The sequence below is a fragment of the Toxorhynchites rutilus genome, chromosome 2 (genome assembly GCF_029784135.1).
Source record: "Toxorhynchites rutilus septentrionalis strain SRP chromosome 2, ASM2978413v1, whole genome shotgun sequence".
Classification (NCBI taxonomy): Eukaryota; Metazoa; Arthropoda; class Insecta; order Diptera; family Culicidae; genus Toxorhynchites; species Toxorhynchites rutilus.
Window position 1 is genome coordinate 150,829,164 of NC_073745.1, and position 22,528 is coordinate 150,851,691.

Below are 22,528 nucleotides of genomic sequence, written 5' to 3' on the forward strand. Positions count from 1 at the left end.
GAGAAAGATCACTGCTTGTGTAGAGCTGTTATTCCTGGAATAGGGTGGGCAATCTTGTTAAGATCGATGGAAAGATGACTGATGAATCCTACGTCAAAGTCTTGGAGGAAAACTTAAAGTGCGGTCACTCAGGAAAATGAATATGAAAGGCTATATTTTCCAACCAGACAATGATCCCAAACACACGTCGAAGGTTGCGAAGCGCTATTTCCAGTCCAAAAATATTAAAATGCTCGAATCGTCACCCCAGTCCTCAGACCTCACCCCCACTGAGTATCTATGGACAATACTGAATGGAAAAATTCCATTGGATTCGCAGAAAAATCTTAACGATTTTTGGCGTGGAATGCGATTCCTCATCAAATATTATATAATTTGGTCGAAAGTATGCCCAAACGACTCATGTCAGTAATGGAGAATCATGAAGGACATATTGAATATTGAGATATATTATCAACGAGCATCGCATCATTTACAATGCTTTGTTTTTATCTTCTTCTTCTTGAATGGCGTTAACGTTCCCTGTGGAACTTTTGCCGTCTCAACGTATGCATTAACTAGTGTCATTTATTAATACTTAGTTGCGATTTCTTAACAAAAATAACACCCCTTAAATGTATTCCGAGGGGCAAGCTCTAGAATACGCGTGACCACAGTGCAAGTCGGAGGAAATTTCTCTGACGAAAAATCCCCCGGCCAGAACGGGAATCGAACCCGAACACCCGGCATGATAATATGAGACGCTAACCACCCGGCCACGGGTGCACTGTTTTGTTTTTATATTGTTTTTACAACTGAATGAATTTCTTCCTTTTCTTCTTCTTGAATTATAGATATTTTGAACGTTTGCAGTTCATTCGTCTCTAGCCCTGAGATATGGTACGTGAGAAGGAGACAATTCTATCTCATTTTTTTCTTCAGGCAGGTGGACGCTTCATTGTCATTTGACGCTCCTCAACAAACCGTGTCTGCTTTCGGCACTACAAAACGAAGATCGGTTGTATGGATTTCCGAGCGAGCACCAGCTATATACAGATTTTATGATTTTGATAGCCTGTTTTCAAAGCAATTTATAAGCTATTGAAACAAGCTTTCGGGTCAACAATTAACAATCATATAACTCTTGGACATTTTGTCTTTCGAATGAAGTGATACCACCTTGATTAACCGGCAAAGAGATATTAAGGTGAAGGTGGAAGTAAGCCATAAATGGCTGCCACAATGGCGCTCATTTCTTTCATCTCTCTCCCTTACCCCTCGCTCGAAAATCAATAAATTTTCGAAACAGTGTGAAGGAAATGATCGTTTGTACACACTTCCCACTAAGTAATTTTAATCAAAATCTAATCGATTACTCACCAGATATTAAATTTTCATCTGCCGTCTCAATGTATATTGGAAAACGTCGTAAAACTCACACTAGTGCTCTGAAAGTTAGATTTTCATTTTTCAATTATCCGCAATGGTTTTGTTTGTATTGGTGAAAACATCTTCATTCCTGAGTCATGAAAATCAATAGAATCAAATTGTGTTGATATCAATACAATTATTATTTTTACGTTTAATGGGTCTATAATGTAAGTTTTAGCAACTTTAACATTGGGTAAGAAAATTAGTCGCCCATTTTCTGCTCCTTTTCAGGACCACCAAAACTTTCAACCAAAGATTTATTTAGGGAAAGTTCATTGCATTCTGAGTTAATATTCGAAATGATAACAAGTGAATAGATTTTTTTTAGAGAGTATTTTTGAATTCCTGAATATTTTAGGGCTTATTGACTACATTTTCCGAACGATCATTAAATTTCGTGAATTAGAGCATTGTTTTCGGCCAAATGTGTAGAAGTTTTCCAGTGGAGAGAGTTTTGTTTTTCGGTGGAAAACTGAAGGTGAAAATTTGTTTTGCTGCGGTTGATGTCACCGCCGCCATACGACCGATTCGGAGTGAGAGATACAAATTTGCTAAGAGATACTGACAAACTACGTGGATATGTAATAGGTTGCTTGAATTGCGTAGTCCTACGTCCCTCCGGTTATATGCCCGACATTCCCAGCCCGTCTTTTTTAAGCGTGATTCGAGAAAATTGAGTCGAACGCAGAGTATCTATAATCTCGCTTGACCGTTCCTCAATATTTTTTGTGAGTTTTTATAGTTGTTTTTCCCAATCTCTAAGCCCACTATCGTAAATGACAACTGTCAAACTGTCATTTATGTTACAGCCATTCCTCGGAAGGGAATGCACTTTAACCCTGCGTGCAGCTTTATCAACGCACAATTTACGATGTGACAGATCCAACCATACGTGACGCCGAAAAAAACACATTTCGCACGGTAGCTGGTAGTATGCGATAAGCGATTCGAAATGAAGGAAAAATAAATAATGTTATCATGTTACGAGAGCCCGACCAGGCCGGCCAGGCCGCGGTGCTTTATTCGATTGTTACCTTCAACGAGGAAGGATGGAGGGAGTAGGGAGCCGTTCCGAATCATCATCATTCGGGCTGAGGTAGAACATAAAAAAAGTCGAGCTTTCACCAAGTCCACTCTCTGAATAATCGAAATCGATAAACGAACAATATCGCTCATTATTTATTGACCCTCGTCGGTTGAATAATTCATGAATTGTCAGTTTACCTTTCGTGCACGGGTTTCCGATTGGTTTGGTTCTGGGCTGGCCTGCGTGCGCCTTTTTACAGTCTAGGCCTTCCACCAGAACGACGGATCCCGCCCTTTCTGCGTCACCCAGTTAATCGCGGTGGCTTCGTCAATCTTCCGACGGCCACAATAATTGTCCTAAATCGCACACAAAACCACCGTCGATGCGGCCAATTCTGTCGATGAATAATTCAATTTCAATTCATTTCGAACGGCGTCCGCTGAGTCCATGGGACACTGTTCAGTTGAGAAAATGTATCCTAGGTCCCCTTGAGGCGCTATTATAATCAACCTATCAAATTGTAAGTGGGATGAATAATTGAATGGTAAAAATTACAATTAAGAATGATTGAGCAATTTGAACCGACTACAGCCCTGGTACTAAAGGAACTATTTGGCGAAACATTTATAGATCGAGTTGACGGAATTTGCTAGTGGAGAAAAGTTATCCGAAATTAATACTTCAAACGAGAACACTATGTATAAAGATAACACTCTTAGCCGTCCTACCACCACGGCCTTCCTCAAAAGTCAGATCACAAATTACTTGCTTGGTGGTTTTGCGTTTCACAAGGCTACGGACACTGTTGTCAAAACGGAGAGGAAAGCACCAACAACAAAACTCCAACTTCCAAGAGATAATATTGGTTTAAGATGCTCAACTTTTATCATTCCGTCTGATGTGTTAGTCTTCGCCGGCGAAGCTAACAAAGAAAAACAGAAACCTTCCACTATGCCGAGAGTAGCATAAAATGCGGTGGTGAGCTTTATCTTCCGACATTTTCAGAGACTCCGCTGCTGTTGACGATGTGAAACTTTGCTTTCCCTCGCCCTGCAACTCCCTGTTTGTCATTTTGTCGATAGTTTTCAATGCACTTAAAAGTCCATTCGATGCCGGGGCTATTGGAGTGAGACGAGGCAATAGCACGTCTTGTGTCTCACTGAAATTTCCCTGACTCACTCCCATCTTTAGCAGTCTGTCCTAAGGTCTCACCAGAAAACTATTCCAATTTCTCGAATTCATTTGTGCGCGGGGGTGGACAGGCGGGGAGGGGGCGTGAATTGCTGTTCGCTGGTGCCCTTCGAGTGGAGTGTGAAACCAGGAAGGATGAGCCATCGCGTTTGATGTCGTGCTAATCCGGTATAAAGCTGTTGGTGCAATGCGATTTTTTGTGTGTGTTGTCCTTCCTCGAAATCCCGGAGCCCCTTATTTATTCAGACCGCAAGCTGGGAGTGGTAACGATGCCACAGTGTTTTGCATGCTGCGGATAGACGGATGTACTCATTATCGGGCCAAATGGACTCACCATCGCCCGTGAACGTATTGTTCATGTCTGGTGAAATTAGCATAACATAAAACACAAACAATGATCCATGCGAAGAGGGAGAATATCGTATTCATGTGATTTTCCATTCATTCATCTACTGATGACCGTAACATTGGTCGATAGAAATTTACCACAGAAGCTATAATACTTTAAAACCTCGCGGAATACACAGATACTGCACCCTACGGTTATATCCGGAATGATTCGGGCTGGAGTCGGACATGTCGTTGCAGAATTACTTCATGCAACCGGAAAATAAGATGTCAACTAGCAGAATAGTGATTGTCACTCAAATCCTAAATGCATATGTGCATATCCTTTTAATGGTAGCGGGAATGTGGTCGTACATCGCATCTATTTTAATTCGTTTGCCTTACCACCCTCTCACCTGGAGAGATACGGTAGGTTCCAGCAACGAAGGAATGGATAATTTTTCACCGGTCGCAAGCAATAATTTTTCGTTCGTTTTTAACTGACAATATTCCGAAAGCGTAAACTTCAGTGGTTGTAGCTTTTCCGAATGCTACGATGCATGCCGCCAGAAATTGACACGAATATTCAATTAGTTGAAAAGTGTCCCCTTTTCACAATTCATGACTACAACACAATTCGGTTTGCAGCACGGACAGTTACATTTGCAGAAATTCTCAATTCATAGCGTCATTAAGGTGGTATGAGACAGTAACGATAGGGTTGATACTTGGAAAAAAAGGTTATTAACAATTTAATTTTTATTTCCAAAATTTTTAAGATTCGGCTTTCAGTCATTCGGCCGCCAAAACTCATGAATAGAGATTTTCCGAGTACTCGAATTTGAAACACAAAAAATACTGATAGAAAATTATTGAAGGAGTTTCTGATATGGTCGGTGTTATATAAACTCACTTCTGATGTTTATGACAAAACAATATCTTAATAAATGATAATAAATTGATTTAAGAATGCTTTACACTCGGTTCGCTGTGGTTGAACGGAATTTTGAAAAATGCAGATCAGTGCTTCTACATTTCATTGCAGCCCGTAGGCTGTCATACTTATCAGATCCCGATGACATTTGATTCCAGGAGCTGTCCGAAGCACAAAAATCTGTTGAAGATTCGGATCTGCCTTCTTGGAGAAAACGATCACTATCGTCCTATGCCATATTATTGGTTTATGATCGCTTTGGTTGAATGCAATTTCGTTTTTTTAGTCTTCTACACATAATTTTGGTCTTGGATCTGTTGTCAATTATCCGAATGATATGGTCATTTTACAGTCGATAGATATTTTTTTTTCTGCATCCAATGGTGTAAGTAACTCAATTTTGAAAAAATGGGGCTTGGTTCGTTTTGGCAGAATATATAAATTCATTTTTTCTTTTTTTTTGCATCCAGTGTCACCGCCGCCTAATGCCGTAAACGCGAAATCCAATTGGACTAACAGCGATGTCATTGTACACTGCGTTTCGTAAAAATAGAACCACTCCATTTTTATGAATTTCCAAAGATATGTAAGAAGTCGGTTGAATTCTAGTATATAGTGCAGGACATAACAACTATTTTCATTTATAAGACTGGTCATTTCAACTTTATTGTTGTGTCCAGACGCGTAACATTCGAAAAACTAAAAATGTAAAATGGAAAAAATCTCACTCCTTTACAAAATTAACACCAATTTCACACGAATTATAATAAGTTTCTGATTCGTAGGCCATCTTTAGTTTTCAATCGGTTCAAATAACCCATTCGGGTGGTTTCGTCCAAACTCCGCCATGTTGTAGTGTGTATCTCGCTCTGCGCAGAGGACACTGCGTAGGATGCTGGATACTGTTTAAGTTCTTCAAATCACTCATATCACTTGTAAGCTGCATCTACTTTTCATACGATCACCCCTCATTAGTTCATGTTAGGGTTTTGATCTGACAAACAAGCTGAGCTGTCCAGAATCTGAAGCTCTTATTGATTAAACTATGCCGTGACTTTCCGGGTCCTATGAATTGATGCCAAATTATACAATTATCACGGTGTTTTTGATGCAATAACAGAAGTAGAAGAAGGGTTGATAAGAAGACCGTGACCGTGATAATTGGACAATTTAGCTTCAATTCATAAGAAGTCATGAAATTCATTGCATGGTTTAATGAAGAGGAACTCCAGATTCTGGACTGGTCAGCTCGTTTATCAATAATTTATATGGAGTGATCGTACGAATAGCAGATGCAGCTTACAAGCAGTATGAGTGATTTGAAGAGTTTAATCGAGCAATATCCTTTGCGTATAACGAGATACACACTACAACATGGCGCAGTTTGGTCTTAACCAACCCGAGTGGGTTATTTGAACTGATTGAGAACCTAGATGACCTACGAATGAGGAACATATTGTAATTCATGTGAAATTGACAGCAATTTTGTGAAGGAGTGAGAATTTTTCCATCTGGTTCTAATGTTTTGAAGTAATGGAATTTCAGTTTTTTGAATCTTTCGCGACTGGACACAAGAATGAAGTTCAAATGACCAGTCTTATAAATGAGGATAGCTATTCTATCCTACACTATATACCTCAATTCAACCAACTTTTTTCATATCTCTGGAAACTCAGAAAAATGGAGTGGTTCTATAGTTAGGAAAATCTGTGTAGAACATATGGAATTTTTTTTGGAACTTTCCCTAAAAGTTAAAAAAATTAAAATTATTTCTTACTATAACATTGATCTACTGGCAGAGACAAATACAACTAAATGAAGACGGCTCACATCGAACCATTCGTTCTTCGGGTTTTGTGCTCACCAACACATTTGGCATTGCATTTTTATTTATATACATGTTTTTTGTACGTTTTTTTTTCGCGTTTTTTTGTGCGATTTTTTTTGTGTGGTATATGAAAAGTAGCATATTTGACGAAATGATCGTCTATTTAGTTTTTTTTTCGATTTCGACATTTGGCCTTTCATTTTTATTTATATAGATTATGAGTTCTGTAGTGATAAAATATATTTTTCACGCGGAAAAGTTTCGGCGAATCGAACTTTAAATACTCAATAACGACGACAGCCACATTCTTACAGGCACCATGGGAATGGAAGGAATGTTAGTATGATATTCGCCGCCCGAAGGCCAGAAGGGTCGTCCCTATAGCGTGGTTTCCTAGCGATTATCAAGGAAGGGATGGTTGCTAGTGGGAGGTGGTAGGAATGAGGATTCACTGTGGTAAGTGATGTGATTAGGAGTTTATCCATATATTTCTTTGCATAAAAACCGTGGATAACATGGATAGTTTAAAGTAGCCGGACGTATTTGTTCGTATTCCTATCTTGGTTATTGTCTATTTTTTTCGATGAACTCTTCCTTCTTTATTCACTATCTTTTAATGTGTTGTCTGTTAAACAATCATATCTCTTAATCAAAGATCTTATTACTAACCTAACTTGTACCTAATGTTGGCAAATGCCGTTTATCCGCATCAATCTCAGGATGTTTTACAATAACATAAAACCAAGTACACTCACTTTCAAACTTATACATACATCCACCCATACAGTCATTCACGCCAGGATATATTTTCGAAATTTCAGACAGCAAGGTATTTTAAGATATCTTCAAAGATGATTCAAAATGAACATCAAAAGTTTGCCTCCGATAGATTTTTTTGACGTAGGACTACGTCTTTCATTTCTATACCGGGGTGTAAAATCAAAGTTTCGAAAACGAAAGCGTTACGCCGGAGACCGAGATTTTGAGCGTTAATAGCTCCTAAACAACTGAACGAATTGGTATGATAAACACTTCATTCGAAAGATAAAATGTCTACGCCTTATATACTTGTTACTTTTTGATCCAAAAACTTGTTTCAATAGCCTTAAAATTGCTTTCAAAACAGGCTATTGAAATCACCAAACGGTATATAAGCGAGCGCCGCTCGGAAATCCACTCAGTTATAATTGAACAGCGATTGAGGTACCATCGCAGGAATGAATGGATGTTTCCCTAACACGGACTTCAAAACCATGGAGCCAGGAGAAACTGGCATTGCAAAATAGATGTTTCTGCAAATCGGAATGTTTCCTTAACAAAGACATCAAAATCATCGAGCCAGGGGAAACTAGCATTGCAAAATAGATGCAAGCAGCTGGTACTTTTTTACTCGTTTGCGTTTTTGCAAATCGGAATGTTTCCCTAACACAGACTTCAAAACCATGGAGCCAATGCAAGCAGCGAATACTTTCGTACTCGTTTGCGTATTTGCAATTCGGAATATTTCCCTAACACAGACTTCAAAACCGTGGAGCCTGGGAAATCGGCATTGGAAAATAGATGCAAGCTGCTGGTACTTTTGTACTCGTTTGCGTTTTTGCAAACCGGAATGTTTTCCCAACATAGATTCCGAAATCAGTAAGTTGGGAAGATCGGCATTCCAGATCTTGGCAGTACTTTATATACCTCCATGCATTTTTACACTCCGGAATGCGTTTTGCTAACACGGTCTATAAAAGCGGGTACAAATGCAACGCTTTGGCTCGGTTATTCTAGACTGCATGCCCCTTCATGTCGCCAGCTCACTGAACTTCTACGGATACCGTTTGATGATTAGGCAAAATGTTGATAACTATTTGCAGCGATAACCACTACCATAATGCGTGAATTTACCTAAATTGAGATTTGTTTGCAATTGAATTCGTAAATTGTTTCATTCGTGCACTAGTTTAATCAATAATTTAATCGATAGCTCTGCGCAGCGGCGATATCGTACCCAATGAGGAACATTCGAAGTGCGATTATTGCTAATTGAAAATCACAATTAATTAATAAGCCAACGGCCGTCCTACGTCAATCTTGCGGTTATATCATAGGTATAACCCATCCATAGTTTTTTTTAGACTTTCAATGTCAATTTTCTCAGAATTCGTTAGATTGAACAGTATCGCCTTCTATAGCAAGCCATAAAACAGCTTTACTTTTATAATCTTTACCGTCAATATGCAGAGACAATGTTTTATCAGGACCAATCCTTATTTTCATTCGGGTTCGACTAATCCTTGTTGCTCAATTCAAGACTGCATTGAATCGTACGCTCACTGTTTGAGACAATAATACCAGCAATTCTATGTCAGGACATTTTTCTTTTGATTGGAGCCAAATATTTCAGAACGGAACATTTTTACTTATTGTATTTATTTATTTATTTACTATGACTCTACATCCCATTGAGATTAGATCTGATTCACTACTTTTCTCCAATAAATCCGATTCATGGCTGTAGTTCTCCAACTCCCAGCTGCACCGATTCTTGCCAAGTCCTGCTCCACCTGTTCCTACCAACTCGCTCGATGGGCTCCTATCCTTCTTGTTCCTACCGGATTCGATGCGGACACCATCTTTGCAGGGCTGCTGTCTGGCAATCTGGCAACACGCCCTGCCCTCGTCTCGTCCAGTCTTTGCGACTTTCTGGATGCTGGGTTCGCCGTAGAGTTGCGCCAGTTCGTGGTTCATTCTCCTTCTCCATACTCCGTTTTTCCTGTACACCACCGTATATTGTTCTGAGCACTCGGCATTCGAAAACACCAAGCGCTTCGGAGTCCACTTCAAGCATCGTCCATGCTTCGTGCCCATAGAGAACATCCGGTCGAATTAGGGATTTGTACATGGTGCACTTCGTACGGAGTAGGAGTTTGTTGGACCTCAAGGATTCGCGGAGCCCATACTAGGCACGACTTCCATTGACTATGCGTCTTCGAATTTCACGGCTGTTGTTGTCAGTTGTTATCAACGAGCCAAGGTAGACAAATTCCTCTACCAACTCGAGCTCGTCGCCGTCGATCACAACACTACTACCATGAAGAACTCTGTTACGATCAGTCCCTCCTGCTAGCATGTGTTTAGTCTTAGACGCATTGATCCCAAGCCCAATCAGCCCTGATTCGTGTTTCAGTCGGGCATACAAGTCGGCTACCGTCACATGTGTTCTTCCGGTTATGTCCACGTCGTCGTCGAAGCAGATAAAATAACTAGACTTGTTGAAAATCATGACCCGCATGTTGAAGCCCGCTCTCCGCATAACACCTTCCAGCGCCACGTTGAAGAGCAGACAGGTGAGTCCATCGCCTTGTCGAAGTCCCCTGTGAGTCTCAAATGATTCCGACAGCTCACCTGAGATCCGCACATTGCACCGCACACCGTTCATCGTTGCCTGAATCCGTCTTGTCAGCTTCCAGGGAAAGCTATGTTCGTCCATGATCCTTCATAGCTGTCGTCAGTCGATTGTATCATATGCGGCCTTGAAGTCAACGAATATGTGATGTGTAGGGACCTAGTACTCGCGGCACTTCTGGAGGATCTGCCGCAGTGTAAAAATCTGATCCATCGTCGAGCAACCGGGCATGAATCCGGCCTGATAACTTCCCAAAAAACTACTTACTATTGGCAATACGATAGACGGAGGACGGAGGATCTGAAACAGAATTTTGTAGGCACCAGTCAGGATTGTGATGGCACGATATCCAGCTTGTCTCCTTTTTTATAGATGGGGCAGATTACTCCGTCCTTTCACTCCTCCGGTAGCTGTTCTGTGTCCCAGATTCTGACTATCAACCAGTGCATACACTCTACAAGTTTTCCCGGACCTCCCTTGAAGAGCTCCGCTACGAGGCCGTCCTTACCAGCTGCTTTGTGGTTCTTAAGCCGATTAATGGCCTCCTTAACTTCACCCATCATCGGGGTGGTACGCCGTCGTTGTTCACTGCACCGGTGTAGTCATCCACAACGCCGTCTTGGTCTCCTGTCTGCGCGCTGTTCAGGTGTTCTTCGTAGTGCTGCCTCCACTTTTCGATCACCTCGCGTTCGTTCGTCAAGGTGCCTCATTCCTTGTTTCTGCACATTTCGGCCCGCCGCACAAAGCCTTTGTGCAAGGCATTTAGTTTCTTGAAGAACTTCCAGGCGGCGCACAGTGGTTTCTAAACATTCTAGGTGGCATTAAATAGAAAAATGAACAGCAATGACAAACAACGAATGAATGGTCTAGTTTTGTTCTATAATCGTCAAGGCATCTAGTGCTTGTGACGATTTTCGTTGCGATAAAGGCGTGGCAACGTAGTGTTTGATGCAGTGAACCAGTGTAGCGATAAACACGCAAGTTTTTCAAATTTTGCACAAGTGCTACAAAATGCGTTAAAAAATAATGTGATGGTGTTCTGGATAGAGAATTTTATGCTGATTTCGAATTTGTATTTCATTTTTAGTTTAAAAAATGTTGAAGCTGTGAAATAAGTGTTTGAAAGTAAGTACATTTTCTACATTGAATTTATACAAAAGAAGACCTACAAAAAAGTCTTCAAATATCTCCAAAGTTTTTTTTTATAACAAAATGACTTCCTTAGGGTATCCTCTACACTTTTCCTTTATGATTCTGGCCAGATCTGACCACTTTGCGGAAAAATGCCATAAATATTTTGATACTCCACAAGTGTTTTCCGGAAAATTTGTAATTTCATCCCCTCCTCCTGCACCTTCTTTTGGGTTTTTGGTAAAATTAATATTGAAAACGTGTTCAGGAAGTTTTAAAACATATATTTAGACACCCCACACGTGTTTTTCCGAAAATTTCAAATTTTACTCCAAATTTTACTTGAATTTTTCAATTTCAAGGCATTTCAATTCATTTTTCTATTTAATGCAACCACTGTGCGGTGTTTTTTCCCCGGAAGAGATGTGTTTGCTGCCTTCGCTTCAGTCTGTATCGTTCCACGTTTTGTCGAGTCGCTCGTTGCAGCATGGCTGCGCGTGCTGCATCCTTATCGTTTAGGAGAGCCCGGCACTCGTCGTCAAACCATTCGTTCCGTTGTCCTGCTGATTGCCGTTGTGCTGCTAATTGCCGCTTTCAAGGTGTTCCAGCATTCATCGAGGAGAGCAGCATCCAGTTCGTCAACCCTCGCTAACGCAGCTTCAAGACGCTGCGAGTATCTTGCAGCAACGTTCGGCTCCTGTAGTCGTCGTAGGTAGTACCGTGGTGAGCGCTGGTGTCTTATGTTCTTGACGACATACAGTTCAGAACGCAGTTTAACCATCACCAGGTAGTGGTCTGAATCGATATTAGCGCCAGGATAGGTTCTGACGTCGATGATATCCGAGAAGTGTCGACCGTCGATCAAAACGTGGTCAATTTGTGTTTCTGTTTGCTGTGGTGATCTCCAGATCTGGTATACCCACCTTGGAACGATCGCACCATCGAACCTTTCCAGCACACCTCCTGCAGCGCTACGATGTTGAAATTGCGGACTCTCAATATTTCCGAAAGAATTCGTACGAAAACTTGCAAGAAAATTGAGGACTTGCAGTTCCATGTATGACGACACCAAATTACCTACTTCATCAGGTGAAGACTGTTAGAAAAGAACGGTACCGAAAACAATTAAACACACTGACCTATACTCTGCTCTACAAACGACAAACGGCGTTTACATATAAAATGCAGAACATCCGCAATGCCACTCATCGATCGAAACGACTGTGATTATCGACATCTCGACGTATGCTATCCCTCACACACATTTTAATTGACGTGACCAATGAATACGAATCTGCCTCCAACCTGACTTAAATCCACTGCTACTACTCCACCCTGACATGTGTCTCGTTGTCCGCGTACACATTCTTATTTTAACGGCCATATAATATTAAACGAAAACTTGATTTATGATGCAGATAAAAAAGTTACATCATTAGTGGACGTCTCCATCGTTTACCCACCGTAAACTCAAACATTGATACATGCATACATGATATCTGAGAGAGAGAGAAACGAATTCAGTCTGGGGGAGTTACTTCAATATAGCGTGAAATCTACTTGACGGTGAAGAGTGAAATGAGCACGGAGCGTCGTAGAGGAGATAGCAACGAAAACGCCCGAATAACTGTCAATTCATGTGGACAGAGATACTGCTGGAAGAAGCAAAAACTCATTTCCAATTAAATGTTAAGGCCGATGGCTTCATAGCTTTTCCTTAAGTTGATTTTTATTATGAATTGTTACAATAATGTTATTATTGTGTTGTTATTTACCACAATTTAACTGTATTATGTGTTGAATTAAGCTTTTAAGCTGAACAATCGGAATTTCAGAAAATTCAGCACATAGTGAATGTTCTTGATGACAATGTTCCATCACACCGAGCAAGATCTACCAGGGAAACTTGAGTTGAGTCACTCAATTGAGATAATCTTACGCGTGCGGCTTATTCACCAGACTTGGTTCCTTCCGATTGTCATTCATTTTCATCGATGGAACACGCATTCGTGAGCAGCACTTCAATTCTTGCGAAAATATGCGGAAATGGTTCAATGACTGGTTTGGATTGAAAGAAAAGACGGTGAGGTATTCATAAATTGCTGCGAAGATGGGGAAGTGTGCTGCATCCAAAGACCATTTCTTTGAATCAAATATTTTAATGCATTCAAAAACAATAGAATTGTATTTTAATGAAAAATCCTATTTCATATGCATACACCTGGAAGAAAACTTCACCAATTAGTGGTAAAATTTGTTTTTCCGCTGTCATAGTTCCCACTTCGTTTTGATTGGAAAGAACTAACAATTCACTTTGTCAAATGATTGTGCTTCCGTTTAAATTCAGCGCCACCATGCATCAATTTAGCAAAATGCCGAACGCTCAACCCTATTTCGGGCGTATTAATTGGATGTCAAGTGAATATTTCGGCATGCCTGCAGCACATTGCGACTGAGTGCAATTGCAGCAGACAGCCGGTGGTTAAAGCAATCAACGACAGCAATTAGAGAGTTGGAGAATAGTTGGTTATGTTGTATTTACCCCTTCTATCTACGATTTCCTCAGTACTGTTTTACATTTTTAGTCCCGCATGAAGCGAATGATGCATGATCTGCACTAGTAGAGTTGTGTCGGAATGGAATATTTTTTTTATCTGGGGAGGAAAAAATGCCACCATTGGACTGCTTTTAAATGACTGGGAGGAGAAAATGAGAAATGTGTGTTTGCGAAAGTTCCATTTAATCTATGTGTAAGTGATAATAATTGTTACCATCAATCAATTCGAAATCTGTTGAGGTTATGGAATGCGTCAAAGTCAGATCGAGTTCGGGTTGAGATTAATTATGCGAAACTATACTCAATAGTCCTACGCAGAATAAACAGAACATTGAGGTACTACATGGAATTTTAAACTTTTTAAACACTCGTCCTAAAACAAGTTGAACGGAAAGCGAAAATTCTAACAACACTCATTGATGTTCATCGTGATAATAACGATACTGCTGGAGCCGCCCAATCCTTCAAAACGCCGTCCTTCCTCACTCACCGATGTGGCAGCTTCCTCCCGTTTTAGACAAGATAAAAATTAACGATTGAAATAGTGGATATGAAATAAGCAAAAGACGGGGGGAAGAAGCGTACATCCGCCGCAAGCGTCGAAGAGCGAACATTTCTCCATCTCCGGTACAAATTGTTTCAGCAATTTTCATCCTTATTTGACTCCTTCATCATCACCGTCATCATCCAACCAGCCCGCGGCAATCGTACTTGGAGTTTGGCACGAAGTAGCTTACGAGTGCTGCTACTGCTCTCTTTCGTATGGTCCTCTTTTCATGGAAGGATTTTTATTTTCCCCTTTGTGCGGTTTTAACTTTCCTTTTTTCTACTGTTAGATTCCTTTCTCTCAATTTTCTCGTAGCTTTTCTAAAGGAATGAAATGAGTTTACTAAACCAAAACTGGTATTCAACGTTATTTTCGAGCCTTCTCGAGAAGCTTCTAAGGCAACAGAAACAGTGATGAATTAAATTACTTCTCCCATTTTCGGACAATTGTGGCTGATCAGAATGTTCCATATGGAGGCGCCAGGTTGTGCTTGCTTGATTTGTTGTCCTAGACGACTTTTTAAAAAATAATGGAGAAATTGTGCCAAGAAAGGCACTAATGTGACGCATAGATGGTCAAGTGTTTTCTAAATGAGCGATACAACAGCTGAAAGTGTGGCATGTGGATCCTTATGAGGGAGCAATAAAAAACTGCGCCGTTGAAAGCTCTCAACTTGATTCAATTAGAAAGCCCCTGTCATCAGTTTCTTTTGAATTCGTTTCCAACTCCTAATGCATGGCGGGCACGGACTCGGCAGCAACAGAACCAACGAAAGCACTCACTGACAAATGGGAAGGAAAATATTTTTTTACATGAGCTTGTTAACCTGTTTTTTTTGTCCGCCGCATGACTTTCTGGCTCGCGTTCCTGGAATGATGAAGTGTTTCGCGGAACTTCAACAAAGGTTCTAACGCTGGATTCGATTTTTCGTGCAGCCTTGGTTCATTGCTTCTGCCGTTTGTAATATGCGGCATATATGTTATTCCTTTCTAATCAGAAGGCGGGCATATACCACATTAAATTCAATTCAATTCAATTATGTTGTCACAATGCTATGGCATGTGCCTGTTTAATGCCACACGTAATGAAATCTTTTGAATTGGTGAAGTTTATGTAAGCAAGACGAGATTGTATCTGTTTATGAGTGTCACATCTAATTTGTATTCTAAATTCGTTAAGATAATACCACTTATGATGAACACTCTAATCAGCAGTGTTTATTGTAAATCGAAGAATAATATAACAGTTGAATGAGTTCGTGCGGGCGACATTTTTGTTTGCACTGAATTTTTTGAACAAGCAAACACAAACTCTCGGGATTAGATGCTAATACCAGTAAACAGTAATGGAAAATGTAACGGGAAAAGAACTAGTTTCCGGCACCATGAAAAGGAAGCGATTATAATAACTCCGGGATATGACTGTTGACGCTGAAGTAGAGGAATACAATACGAAATATTTTAAAGGGTGTGTCACATCAAATTGCATCACGGAAAAAAACGCTGTAGAAATTTAATTTTTAGGAATTATTTCTTCAGCTTTCGCTTATAATCAGATAAGAGTGTATAGATCACGTTGGCCATGCTTCACTGTCAATTTTTCGTAAATTTGGAAAAATGTCGTCGAACGAAAAAGAGCGTCGTGAATTAATCCTGTGCACTCATTTCGAGAATCCGGAGTTGTCACATCGGGACATCGGTAAGATGCTGGGAATCGTCCAATCCACGGTCAGTAGAGTACTAAAACGATACTTCGAGAACCTAACCATCGACCGGAAGGTGAAGAACGGCAAAAATGGATGCTCCGTCAGTGAAAAAGATCACAAGCGCGTAGTTAAGCAGTTTAGACGTGATCCGAGAAGTTCGGTCCGGGATGTCACCAATAAGCTGAATTTGTCAAGTTCATTCGTCCAGCGGACCAAGCAGCGGGAGGGCCTGCGTACATACAAGGTTCAGAAGGCTCCTAACCGCGACGAAAGGCAAAACATTGTGGGGAAGACGCGAGCCCGGAAGCTGTACACCGAAATGCTGACGAAGCCGCATTGCCTGGTAATGGACGACGAAACCTACGTCAAAGCGGACTTTCGTCAGCTACCGGGCCTGTTGTTCTTCTCCGCAGAGGACAAATTCAGCGTTCCGGAGGAGATTCGCAAGCAGAAACTATCCAAGTTTGCCAAAAAGTACATGGTGTGGCAAGCGATCTGCTCTTGCGGAAAGCGGAGCGCCCCCTTCGTGATGACCGGCACGGTAAACGGGCAGGTTTACCTTAAGGAGTGCCTACAGAAGCGCTCACTACCACTATTGAAGCAGCACGAGGGCCCGACCATCTTCTGGCCGGATCTCGCTTCGTTCCACTATTCAAAGGACGTGTTGGAGTGGTACGAAGCCAACGGGGTCACCTTCGTGCCAAAGGAAATGAACCCGCCCAACGCGCCGGAGCTTCGCCCAATAGAGAAATATTGGGCGATTATGAAGCAGGCCCTCCGGAAGAATCCAAAGGTTGTCAAATCGGAAGCGGACTTCAAGAGAAAATGGATTTCTGTTCAAAAAAACTACATCCTGACGTTGTACAGAACCTTATGGACGGGGTGAAGAGGAAGGTGCGAGCATACGGGCTTGGGCTCGAAGTATGAATAAAAAGAAAATGCCAAAAGTAGTTTAATAGTTTTTATTTTACTGTCTAAAATTTTCAAAAGGATCGGTCTACTGGGCGAATTTCTACAGCGTTTTTTCCGTGATGCAATTTGATGTGGACACACCCTTTAGTACAATGCCGAAATATTTTAGTACAGTGCGGACTCGATTATGTCCGATTTCTTTTCATTGTATATAATCGAGTCAAAAAAAAATTTTTTTATTCGTTTTTTATTTATATTTCTTTCATTTTTTGAATATAAAAGAAGAACTAAGTTATTGATTCATCCCCTTATCTTGAGCTTGAGCTTGGGTAGACTGTACGATCTCCGTGATTGACCTGAACCAACCAAATTGCACAAAGAACACACAGAATGACGCTTTGGACTAGCAAATCATTCTCGTTGCGCAATTTTCTGTGATTCGAGCTTTAAATAACGACACTGGCCACGTCCTTACAGTCACCAGAGGAAGGGAAGGAATGTTAGTATGATATTCGCCGCCCGATGGCCAAAAGGGTGGTTCCCTAGCGTTTATCATGGGAGAGATAAATGTTAGTGGGGAAGGTAAGAATCAGGATTCACTGTGGTAAGTAATGATGTTAACGCGGACTTTAAATGTAGTACTCTATTGCAATCTTTGATCGTGACGTAGGAGATTTTTATTCGCTGCCTAACAAGGTAACCGAGAGAACTCCTAGAATAAATCGCATCGGTCATACATACTTTGACTTTTCACGTCAAGTACTTACTCTATTTTAATGTCAAATCATGACGCCGGCGGTTATGAATTGGCTACGTGAGAAGGTAACCAAACAAATTCCGAGAGACGGTTCGAATCGGATATATTAGGCTGTCAAAAAAGTCCTGCGGTATTTTTTTTTGAATTTTCATTTGTTCATAAAATTAGTTACAATCATCTGTTTTAAGTCAAATATGCGCCGTTTTGTTCGATGACTTGTTCCCAACGAGATGCCAACTTCATAATACCCCTGTTATAGAAGCTCGCTTCCTTATTGGCAAAAAACTCGGATATCGGGTCCATAAACTGCACAAATTTTATTGGCAGCTTGAGATGCATTTTTGCCTTTCACATAGTACTGTAAAATATGTCGGATTTTCTCTTTATTTTGCTCCATATTTGCGACACTATAACTCACGAACGACTTAACCGAACAAAACACTGCCAAGGACTATATTATAGCGCGCAAAATACCTTTCCAACAAGCTATAGTATGACTCGATACAATGAATACAACTAGAACTACGCGCTTACAACGACACCTCGCGGAAATACCGCAGGACTTTTTTGACAGCCTAATATATTGTGTGACTTTTCACGCGTAGTACTCTATTGAATACTCAGATCACTACCTAAAAAGGTAACTGAAAGAACTCCTCTATTATGATTCGAATCGGAGACTTTTTCTGTGCCTAACGCCAATACTATCGTATTCGTATTCTTATCGAATTCTTATTCGCGTCGCCGAAGATTATTAATTATACATAAATCCAATTGAATTGTCATAGAAATAATAAGTTTAATAAAAGGGAGCTTCTCCATACACTATACGCTTTTAAACCAAATTACTTAAGTGTGTTGTAATATAATAAATTATAAGATCGATTCATAAACAATGAATAAACATAGCAAATTATTTTGGTTTATCTATCAGGCTGATACACAGTTACGATGTACCTAATCATAGTGATAAAACCACTGCAATAATAAAATATTGCATTTCTGGCAGCCACTAGATCTTCTTCTTGCATCACTTTGGTTATATTATTTCACCGATAAATCACAAACACTCAAACTTGAAGTACGACAACATTTTTTTATTTCCCACATACACAAACACAGCCGCGTAGATAAAATGCACTCTATTATAACAAAGCGGATGGGATTATTAAAAACTTCATTCGTACAGAGAATTTCATTAAACTGCACTAACACTTCGTTTCAAATGTCAAATTGTTTTCCCGATAGACTGAACAATTTTTCAAACGTATTAAAATTGTGAAAAAAATGCACAGAGCGCAAACGCGCACGTCTGTCTTCCCTCGCTGCTCAACCCGAACTCCTGGTTTTTGATTCATCCCCTTAAAGTCAGAAACACCTTTTTCACATGAAAAAAAACTTTTCCAGAATCTCTCAGAGAGTGATAGACGATCATATTTGATGAATAAATCCATCTACGCATATGTTCGAATTTCAACAATGACAGAACTTTTTTTTTGTTTCGAACTCTGTTGCCTCAAACTGGCTCTACATTGAAAAGTATGCTACAGAAGACGATTGCTCCCATTTGAAATATGAGAAAATTTAGTACAGGATATAGTAATGGAACATCTAAATTAGTGGATTTTAATAACACTTTGGAAGTGAAAACGTTAAAGTTAGTAATTTTTAATGTGTTATTATTAATTTTATCCTCAACATTCATATTAAACTTGATCGTTTCTATCAATTAATTTAAAGCTCTCTAACCGCTTTGCAATTTGTTCTTCGACACCCAACTTCTATCTATCTTAATTTTGCTGCAAAATCGATATCAAAAATTCCTGGTGAAAATTCAAGCAAAATCTTCAAAAATAACGTTTTTTACCCCACTGTGCATATCATATCCACTCAAATTTCACCTTAACGTTGAAAGGTTACATTTTTTCTTGAAATAAGTCATATTTGAAGCGTGAAGAAAATATTTTTTTCAAACTGTATGTAATCGATTCCAAAATTGTGTATAATCGAATCACATATATTCGAGTCTGACCTGTACTTGTAAAGCTATTATTTTGTGGTTTTGCTGTGGGTTTGCATGTATGATTTTGTTTCAATCCGGGGTTGCTCAAAATAATTGCTTGAAATAATTATCGATTGTAGTTTTTTTAGACAAATTGTGAAAGCAAAGCTAATTAAGGATTTATTGAAGTAACTTTATTTTCCGAAAAATTTCGGAGTTGAATAAATGTTTTCAAAGAAGCGAAAAATTATTAAAAATAGGGATTCGATAAAAAAAGTGAGTAATTTGCAGACAGAAGCATCACATTTAACACGTTACACACTAAGCAGCAGACAGAAGCTTGTAAGGTTTTTTTTGTTTTCGTCGACGTACGCAACCACTAAGCGATATACATCTCCGGTTGAATCCCCTGGTTTGATCGGTTTTGCGTACAAACATAAATGTCGGCGTTGAACACCGAAAGGAAAGCTCGATTCCTCGGGTACCGTTCGTTACAAGCGGTTGCCTCGGTTAAAGGAAAAGTCCACCAACGCTAGAGTCATTCCCGAGACTGACGTTGGTGAACGGTCCGATGGTTGAGTGTTGCAGTAAATATTGAGTTGGGGAAAAAGAAATGTCGTATTTCTGATCGAAATTAGACGCTTTATTCAACATACTTAAAATTATCCAATTTAAGTCAAATATGCGCCGTTTTGTTCGCAAACTTGTTGCCATTTAGAAGACAACTTCATTATCCCCCCCCTTATAAAACCCTCCCTCCTTATTTGCAAAAAACTCAGACAGACAGTTCTCGCAAGCCTCTTTTGAGGCCAACTTAGTATCACCAAGAGCGTTTTACTTGGCCGGAAGAGATGATAATCACTTGGAGCCAGGTCCGGACTATACGGTGGGTGCAATAGGACATCCCATCCAAGCTACCGTAGCTTCTGACGGGTCATCAAAGATGTGTGAGGCCGAGCGTTATACTGGTGGAAAACATCACCATTCCTATTGATCATTTCTGGCCGCTTCTGGTCAATCGCCTGCTCACAGTAGAGAACCGAGTTGAGGGTCTGGCCATAGTAGAGCAACTCATAGTGGATGATTCCCTTCCAATCCCACCAAACACACTGCAGAACCTTCCTGGCCGTCAATCCGGGCTTGACAATGGTTTGGGCCGGCTCACCGTCCTTCGACCACGACATTTTTCGCTTTAGGTTGTCGTATGTATGCATCATAGGCGTTGATTCGGTCTAAAAGATTTTTTTTTTTGCGTCAACTCGTGTGGCACCCATACATCCATCTTTTATTGGAATCCAATCTTCTGCAAATGGTTCCAAACGGTTTTATGGTCCATACCCAGTTCCTGGCCAATCGAGCGAATGCTCACATGCCGGTCTACTTGGATGATTTCAACGATTTTATCGGTTTCCACGAGGATTGGCCTACCAGTACGGGGTGTATCTTCGACAGCCACTACACCAGAACGAAATCGATCAAACCAACGCTATGCTGTGCGAATCGTTACAGTATCGGGTCCATAAACTACACGAATTTTTTCGGCCGCCTTCGTTGCAGTTTTACCTCGCAGGTAGTAAAAACGTAAAATATGGCGAATTTCTTGCTTGGTGGACTCCATCTTTGACGCTCTATAACTTGAGACTGAAAAGGACAATCACAACACTGTCAAAAATTGGTTGCGCGTTCGCTTAGTAAGCGATCGATCGTGAGTTCAAAACTCAGGGCCCTCATTGACCATCTTTGTGTTGTTACAGAATAACTACGTCCACGCAACAATCATCAGCGATGGAGATCGACCCACGGTCGAAATAAGATCGATTCATCCATACAACTGCTCTGCTCTGCAAGAAACATCGGGCTGCTGCTATTCTATTAATAACTCAACAATGATCATATCAACTGTCTCCGCTGTCCGGCCTAACTGGACAATGGAAGAACAGAACGAATACTCTTACGCCTAAAATGGCTACTGTGAAATGCAATGTACCATATGCAATGGTATAGAGAAATACTATAACGCCGAAAAATGGCAACTGTGTAATGTGCTAATTATAGATATGATAAACATGTGACATGTACACGATTAAAATTCGGCTCTGTTACAGCTAAAATGCTAGTGAGCCTGAAATAAACAAATGGGATAACAAAAAACACTGTCAAAACGACACTTGTAGCACAGATTGTCGTCTTTAGTTTGCCCTTATTGTTACAAACATTGGAGCGCAATGGAATTGTAGGAATGTCGTACAAATGGTTCGAAAGCTATTTGTGCGACAGAACTCAAAAGACTCGTTTTAATGATTCTATTTCCGATCCCATCGGCAACTCACTCGGGGTCCCGCAGGGAAGTGTCTTAGGGCCCATTTTGATTATTTTATATATAAATGATCTGCGACGGGTTTTACGATATTGTGATATTAATTTGTTCGCGGATGATACTGTCCTGTTCATCGCAGCTAAGGATATAAAAGAAACCGAGGATCACATAAACGAAGATTTGCATTCTCTGGCTCAGTGGCTTAAATTTAAACAATTGAAATTAAATGTTGGCAAAACAAAATACATGCTGATTTCTCCAGCAAACTCCAGTATTGACGTAAATTTTGAAATAGATGGTGAGACATTAGAACGCGTGAATGAAATCAAATACCTAGGAGTTATCATTGATGACAACTTAACTTTCAAATCTCACATTAATAATGTCATCAAGAAGATTGCCAAGAAATACGGCGTTTTGTGTCGTTTGAAAAAAGAAACAGTAAAATTAAATTGTATAAATCATTGATCTCACCGCACATAGACTTTT

The 22,528-nt window shown here is 40.2% G+C and overlaps 1 pseudogene; it reads left to right on the top strand.

The window, feature by feature from the left end:
* Positions 1–8,687: 8,687 nt before the first annotated feature.
* Positions 8,688–8,876, top strand: LOC129772321 (U4 spliceosomal RNA; annotated as a pseudogene).
* The last annotated feature ends 13,652 nt before the right edge of the window (positions 8,877–22,528 follow it).